Source organism: Trachypithecus francoisi, unplaced genomic scaffold (assembly GCF_009764315.1).
Source record: "Trachypithecus francoisi isolate TF-2019V2 unplaced genomic scaffold, Tfra_2.0 Lachesis_group2, whole genome shotgun sequence".
Taxonomy (NCBI): Eukaryota; Metazoa; Chordata; class Mammalia; order Primates; family Cercopithecidae; genus Trachypithecus; species Trachypithecus francoisi.
In genome coordinates, this window is record NW_022681465.1 from 82,451,859 (window position 1) to 82,460,773 (window position 8,915).

Genomic DNA, 8,915 nt, shown 5'->3' on the forward strand with positions numbered 1-8,915 from the left:
GTAAGGAAGTATAAAACATTTGCTGACATAGGTTTGGTGGCCTATTTATAATTTTGATAACTGGGAACTTGCAGCAAATTTAGCACAGGTAAAATACATTAAAGCTCTAACCCTTCTGAAAATTCCCAGGGCTTATTTTAACGGGGTAGACATAGTCTCACTGTATAGCTCAGATGGAGCCTTCATATTTACTTTTACAGCGCACCTCTTTAAGAGAGAACATTCACAATGGAAAACAGCGGCAAGGGTTAGAAGACTTTTAAAAGGAAGCTGTTAGTGCAGCAGTAAAATTTGGCCAGGTAATTTCTTTTTCTCTCTCTCATTAGGTTTCAATCTTCTTTAGTATTATGACTTATCCAAAACAGACTAGCATTGAATCAGAGCTTTCAGTTTTTCAAAAATTATGACATGTTTGTCTAAACTCTATTTTAACTTGCCTAACTGTACTCTGGGCTTGAACCTCAATAATTCTTTTATTAACATTTTCAGAATGAGAACTTCAGAAGTAAATGCTTGAGCTATGTCACTAGTTAGGTCTTCTAAAGATTTATTGAACTTAAAATTATTGGAATCTCTTTAATAGCTCCATCAGTATAGAAACATGAGCTCTTATGTTTATGTATTTTTCTTTAGAAAAAACTTTTTATTATGAAACTTTCCAAACATAACCCAAAGTAGGAAGTACAATAAACCTCCACGTATGCATTCCCTGGCTTAAACAACCATCAACATTTCGCCATTTATGTTTATGTTTTAACAATAATGATTACTGGATATTAAGAGGAACGATCATGTGCTATTTTTAAAAGTGCTAGTAATAATCCTTAGTTGGTAAAAAACCATGATTTTTGGTAAATTTTATTTTAACAAGTAGAATTTATGAATTACAGTATGCTAACTAGATATGCTATATTTTAAAAATTAGTTACTATTTCTGTATTTTTGTAAATATCACTGAAAATATTGGTGGAATTGGAAGTTTTGTTTTCCAAATGTCAGTTGTTCTTTTCTCCAATCCTGGTTCAAAGCCAACATTATCAGAAGGGAGACAAGTTGGCAACTGGCCTAAATACCAGTGGGGATACATCGTTTCTTCTGGACTTATATTCTTAAATAACACCTTAAAAATCTGTAGATAATTAGTGTAGCAATCTTGAAAATATTAATTAAGAAAAGAGCTAATAATTACTATGCTTGAAACTGAAAGTGATATAATTAGACTTAAACTGTGAGGTTTTTATTTGAAATTCATTAAGACCTTGAATGACTTAGTTGGCAAAGAGAAATTCTCCATTTCTATTATTAAGTCTTCACTAGTTAATAGAAATATAAACAAGTTCAAATGTCTGTTTACTTATAGATTGTCTTGCCTAATTTCATCTCATTTTAATTATCTGTAGATAAAATGTTTTATGTACAATAACGGAATTTATAGCAGAGCTGGTCACATTTTGACAGAAAGTGAAGAAATTTGATCATGCCAAACAGTAGTATACTTTAGGCATACAGATTTTTTAACTAAAATTTTGAAATATTTTCTACAGGTATACATTAAGTTTTTCCCAAATCATTTTTTATGTACATTAAACAATGCTTTGAATTTCTTCCCTCCCCACCCATGCTCAAAACAAAGAAACCTGTAATAGTACAGTAGAAAAAGACAGAAGAACTTTCTCTCTCGAGCTGAATGATGCCAGTTTGAATAGCTTGGTGCTGACAGGCTGGGTGAGAGTTGAGGAGCTTTGATTGCTTACACTACCCTTGTTCTAATGGATGATGATATCCCTGTGAAATACATTGCCCCGGTCTGCCTGCAGAGAACTTAACCGCATCAGTCAGCCTCTCTTGCCTGAACCTATGAGGTCATCGTTATTACTTCATTTTTTTATTCCTACATAATCCAAGCTGAACTTTAGAAGACTTTCTGCTTTTCCCATCAGAAGTTATTACTCTGAAATACAGAAATAACCTGAGAGATCTTTTATGAAATGTATCCTCTTCTGTTTATCCTAAGTATGCAGTTGAATCTATGAACTAATTTTCTGGGCAACAGATTCACCAAATCCAAATTAATCTCAGGTGAATCAAATAGCTTCTTTCAATGCAGATATTCATTTGGATAAAAAAGAGACATAATGTTAACAGAACAAGAGTGGTAGCACAGTGGAGAAGGAAGATGGAGTTTGGTAAGAATGAAAAAAGTTTTTTTTGAAAGAAAACAATTTTTAAACTAATGAAAGAATGAAAGAGATTGTTAACATCACCAACTCAAGCAAACTATTTGAGAAATAGTAAATGTTATAAAATAAAATTCTAAAAAATGGTTAAGATGGCAAAAGAAAAACTAACCAGGTTGTATATTTTAAATCTATGCAGTTTATCGTTGGTAAAATATACTTCAACAAAGCTGCTTTAAAAAAGAAATAGTGAATTGTGTCATCTTAGGGAAAGGGTAAAGAATATGGGTTTTAAAATTTGATGTGAATATGAACCTCAACACTACCACTTATAATTATAGTATCTTAGATCTTGCTTCCATCTATGACAGGAGTTGACTTTTTTTTTTTTTTTCTGTGAAATGCTGTATAGTAAATATAGTAAATATGTTAGTCTTTTTGGGCTGTGCTGTCTCTTTAGTAACTCTCAACTCTGCCTTTGTGTGTGAAAGCAGCAATAGGCAATAAATGAATAAGCATGCTGTATTTCAATAAAATCTTATTTATGGATACCAAATTTTGACTTTCACATAATATTTATGTGTTACAACTTATTGTGTGAAATGCTTTCCATTGTTTAAAAGTAAAACCCAATCTCAGCTTGCCAACAAGAAAAACTCAGTGGAATGGATTTGGCCTTTGGGCCATGGTTTTCTGAAACCTGATTTAAGATAGTGGCTTTCATAGAGATGCCAATAACACCAGCATTGCCTGTGAAAGTCTTCAAGATGCAAATTATTAGGCCTTACCCTAGACTTACTGAAAAATCAGAAACTGTAGAGTGGGGTGCAACAAGGGTTTTAACAAGCTCTCTCTAGTTGATTCTGATGTATGTTAAAGTTTAAGAACCATAGCTCTGTAGATAATGCTACATAGCTGCTTTGAGTTCTTTTAAGAATTAATGAGATAATGAGTTGCTGGTGCCTAGCCTGATGTTTAACCACCTCAGCTGTGCTAAACACCTTTTAGCTGTTTATAATAGCTACAGTAAATTGGTTAAATTTTGATCAAATTTTCCCTTCTTCTTAAAGCGGTAACTGTGTAAAATAGTTTTTTTGCAAGAATTCCAAAAGAAGTTTGCAAAAGAATGAAAAGTAGATCATTTTAATCTTCTTTTAACTAGATTGATAAAATATGAGAATTAAGAAAAATCAAGTCTCAACAATGTGACAGGAAATGAGTTTCCTGGAAAACAATCTCTTTAATGCTAACATTTCCTTTGGCCTGTTAATAATTAGAAAATAATAGAAATAGAGGTTTTGATGTCATAAATATTATAACAGAATATGTTCTTGCTAAAAGAGCAAAATAGGAATTTAAATGTATAGAACAAAGGCACCTGCTACTCAGTGTTTCCTGTCTTTCCTTTCTCCATGAATGTGTGGGCACATGGAATATACTGGGACATGCTCAGTCAGCTTAACAGTCAGCAGCTGATGACCCATCCTGAGCCTGCTTCAGATAGGACTGATGTGAATGACAATGGCTGACACGGTATTACCTTGTAAAATAATTTATTTGTGCTTTTGTAGAACTGATGTCGTGGAAGCCTGCTTTCTTATGGAAACATTCATCATTACCGATTTAGGCATATTGATTTACATTTCTTTGACTTTGAGCTTAATACTGAGTGTAAACATTCTCAAATAGTCACAAGTGAACAGAAAACATAATGAATGTAAGAGCTGACATTTTTTATGAGTATGAACTTCATAGCAAGTCATACCTACCCCAGTGGAGGGAAGAAAGAGAAATTCTACTTTTCTTGCAATTATCTAGATAAACACAAATTGAAAGCTTTTGCTGTGATTTATCTGGATAATTTTGACAACATAGGCTTATTAAAATGCTTCATACAAAGCATTCTGAATTTCATTTTGCTTTTATATTTGTTTATTTCTTGCAGATGATCACAAAATGTCTTGGATAACAGCTGACCTTGTAATATCCTCATCATGATCGGTGAGTCTGCAAAAGCATTTTTCTGTAAATTCAAGTGAGCTAGAAGTTAAAAAAAAAAAAAAAAAAAAAAAAAAAAAAGCTCGTACAAGTCCTCAGTAGTAGAAGAGTTTTGTTAAAAGTTTTCTGTGTTTTGGTATTTTAATAAAAACCACATGTTATGAGGTTTATTTCTCAGTTGTATTCATTCCAATTGCCATTTTTGTGACAAACTTAGTAAACAAAGTTCAGACATTTTTTTCAGATTTTTTTTCATCATTTAGCCAGGAATCACAAGAAATACAACAGGAATGATATCACAGCATGCCTTTTGTAGCACATTAACGCATTTTTGACAGCTGAATATTTCTGATGAAAAGAATATTTAGATTTCGGCCGGGCGCGGTGGCTCAAGCCTGTAATACCAGCACTTTGGGAGGTCATCCTGGCTAACACAGTGAAACCCCGTCTCTACTAAAAAAAAATGCAAAAAAACTAGCCGGGCGAGGTGGCGGGCGCCTGTAGTCCCAGCTACTTCGGAGGCTGAGGCAGGAGAATGGCGTGAACCCGGGAGGCGGAGCTTGCAGTGAGCTGAGATCCGGCCACTGCACTCCAGCCTGGGCGACAGAGCAAGACTCTGTCTCAACAAAAAAAATAAAAAATAAAAAAAAATAAAGAATATTTAGATTTCATTTTTGTATCTTATACAACATCTGGAACTGGAACTTTAGAATATTTCTTTATTCAGTAAGCTATTTGTTGTGTCTGCAAAAAAAGCCCTGATAGAAACTTATGAAAATGATTGTCAAGACTTTGCGTGGATCAGAGTGAAGATTAAATAGTAATAACCATCAAGCAGTACAACATAGACTTTAACCTCAAATATAAACAATACAATAAAGATGCTTCCTCCTTTCATATCTGCAAATTTCCTATGGTCATCCATAACTTTAATAACTAAATTAAATGCCTTGAACTCTACTGTGGGAAGCCCTGAATCCTCCCCATTATCTGTGGATTTTCTGGCATGCACAAGCTTCTGTGCAAGTGCACCTATGTACTGACACTCACTCCAAGCTACCACCATTTGTTCTGTGGGTGCTCCCTGCCTGGACTGGCCCAGTGCACAGTGCTACCCCTCTCATTTCACTCAAGCAAAGAACCACAAACTGGGGTTCATATGAGTGGCAACATTTTATTATGGATTTGTGAGTTGCAGAAAGTAGTTAGGGATCAGAAAACACTTCAGCGTTAACGTCAGGTACAGATATGTTCCAAGTAATTTGTCAACGCCCCCCCCCCCACCCCCCAACAAGGAGTTTTTCCTCTCTGGGTGTACTTGTTGGCTCCAGCCTCCAACTACATGCATGCCAGAAGTCCTCCTGCATTTTTTCCTAGCTCTTCCTTGCAACTCCCCTTTCTTCTCAATACTGGGTCCCTCTCTTAGGTTGCCTGTAGCAAAGTCAAATTCTTCTCCTTTTAATAATAAAATAGAGTAACAGTTCAGCACTGTTTTTTTTTTTTTTTTTTTTTTTTTTAATCTCATACTACCCATGCAGCCCTGCCCAGGGACCTGACTTTTCTCAACCAAAGGAAACAGCATACACCATTAAGGTATTTTTGTCTAAAAAAAAAAAAGAGTCATCTTTTTAGGGGTGAATTATTTCCCTTCTCTGGAAGACAAACCAACTGTAGTTTTTCCTTCCAGTTGCCATTGCTCTTTTTGTGATGTATAGGGGCATTTCTCTCCAAGGAAGCCTCTGTGCTGTCTTGTAGGCACATTATTTTTTACCCTCTTCAGTACGTTCTCCACACTGCTGCCACATGATCTTTCTAAAGGGATAATTTGATCTTGATGTTCTTTTGGTTAACCTATGAGTAACATCTCACTGGTCTCAGGACAAAGTTTCAAATCCCTAACAGATCTGACAGAGCTCTATGAACACCTGGTCCCCGCCCCACCACCTGCCTTGCACTAGGCTTAACTTGCAGGACTCTCTTTTCTCTCCTTTCTCTCAAGGTGCAGAGACTTTTGACTTCTGGAACAGAGCATGCTCCTTGCTACCACTGGTTCTCTGTGACTGTTATTTCTCTGCCTCAAAGATTCTCCCTGCTCATGTAGTGATGTCTTAGTTATGTTCCAGATCTCAGCTTAAAAGTTTCTTAAGTTTGGGGCTTCTCTGTGTCTCTATTGGCATTCTGCACTCTCCTTTGAACATTCATCAGAATTGTAATTCATTCATTTTGAAAGCAGGGTATCAGGTTGCTGTGGAAACTCCAGGCAGGGTTGCCAAGCATTGTCTGTGTACCTCTACTTAAGGCTTCTATGACGAAGTTTCCCTTTTCTGTTTTATTTACTGCCCCCCTCCCTCCACTGCCCCTCCAAATTTAGGGTAGCAGTGCCTCCCTTCTGTTGACCTATCCATGTTGCTCAAAACTGTCAAGCACTCTTCATCTCCTCTCTACACCTTCATGCTATTCTCTACCTGTTGAGATTCTGATAACATACTCCTAAACTGTTACTATTTTTTTCTAAGGTCTTGCATGAGTGCTTAATCATTTGGGTTTTTCTTTTGTCACCATCTTCTTATCCTCAAAATCTCTGCTCCAGCCATTCTTGATTATTTTTCTTATGTCTTCCTATGGGCCATGGTCTCTTTTACTCCTAGGGCCTCACACATGCTGTTTCTACAGTCAGAAAGGAGCAACCCACTCTTACACTGCTACATTCTCCCTTTATCTACCTAAACTCTGCTTATCCTTCAAGCTTTATTTTACATTTCAATTCCTCTGAGAAGTTTGTCCTCACTTTTTGTCTTTCCAACCCCCAGTCTAGGTAGAATAATAGCCCTCAAAGATGTCTGCATCCTAATTCCTGGAACCTGTGAATATGTTAGGTTACATGGCCAGGAAGAATTAAGGTTGTATATGGAATTGACGTTGTGAATCAGGTGACCCTGAGATGGAGGACAATTCTGGACTATCTAGGTGGGCCCAGTGTAATCACAAGGGTTCTTATGGGTGAAATAGGGAGACAGGAGGGTCAGTGTCAGAGAAAATTCCACTGGCCGTTGATGGCTTTGAAGACAGGAAGGGACCGCAAGTTAAGGAATGCAAGTGGCCTCTAGAAAGAAGCTGGAAAAGACAAGGAAATGGACAGATTCTCCCCTAGAGACTCCAGCAGGAACACAGTCCTACTGAAACTTGATTTTAGCCCAGTGGGACTTATGAATTTTGACCTTAAGAACTCTAATCTAACAAATTTGTGTTTTTTCTTTTTTTTTTTTCTTGTCTCAGATTGAGATGCAAAAATTTGTGTTGTTCTATGTGGCAATTTGTTACAGCAGCAGAAACTGTACTGTATTTTTTTCAGGAGTTTCCATAGTCTACAGTTTTTAATCATCCTGTATTTTAATTGCCTATCGGTTTATCTGGCCCTTTTAGTAGACTCTGAAGCCCACAGGACAGGACAATCACTGTTTTATTCACTGTCATTTAGCCTGTGTTAACTACAATGCCTGGAAGGTAGTAGGCTTTCAGTAAGTATTTGTTGAGTAAATTAATGGCAGATACAGAATTCAAACATGGCATCTTTGATACAGTCCAGCAGCAGTAGCTCTTTGGCTCTGAAGCAGATACTACTTGATTTTTTTTTTCTCTTGGAAATCTGCCTAAGATCATCTGAAATCAGATATAGCTTAGCCAACTTTAGTTATTTGAGAAAATTTTTCCAAATAATATTGATCCACTGTGTTATGACATCTTGGTTTTCATCTGGACAGAAACACATCATAAATGAATTTATTGGGTCCCCTTAACTTCTTCAAGCAGGAGAATGGCACATTTCTCATTGGCCATTAAGATCAGTTACATGTATTTCCATGACACATTGTTCAGAAATGGCCAGAGCAGCTGAGTAGTGCAAGGAATGGCTGCCTATGGGTAAGACATTGTGTTTCAGATCCCCAGTTGTTCACTCTTTCTGGGGCAAACAGTCTCATTTGAAGGTTATTTTCTCAGGTGAAATAGACACAGTTTCATCTGTTTCAGCCACTTACACAGAAAGACAGGAACGTCCTAGGATTCCTAGAGCAAATGCTACGGCAAAGGGTGTTCAGGACCTCCGCTAGCCTAGACTTTTTATTCTTTTCTTTTTAGTATTTCTCTCTGATGAACAATTTGATGGGTGAATATCAAAAGCTATTGGAATTTAGTACATTATCACTCTCGATGCCTTATATTTCTAAGATCCAGTGAAAGAAAGGAAGAAAAAATACCTCTTAATTGACTCTTTTTTATCTTTGCCAAATACAGTAACTCTTATCAACTAAAATCTCTAAGAAATTAAAGCTGATTAGGGAACATTAGGAATGCTGTCAATGGATGTTTTAAAGTCAGGGAAAAAGTTTCAGCAGTCATTAAGCCCTCAGGGGAGGAAAGATGTATTCTAGGAAATCATAACAATTGAAATGTATTTCTATTATTTTTTCTGAAGACTCTTCAAGCACTTACACTGAATTCCAGAATGCTTCAACTTCCAACTGATAGAGTATTAAACACTGTGAAGAATGTTAGTGTGGGAGACAGAGAAAGAACAGCATTTTAAATTTTTGTCCAATCAACTAGTTGTTTTGCAGAAAATAATTTTGATAATGTTTATATGACCTTGAACATTTACACATATTTCATGGGGAGCTTAGAAGTAAACATTTTGATATAATATTGGGAGTTAAGATTTAATAAAAGGGGAATTTATTTCCT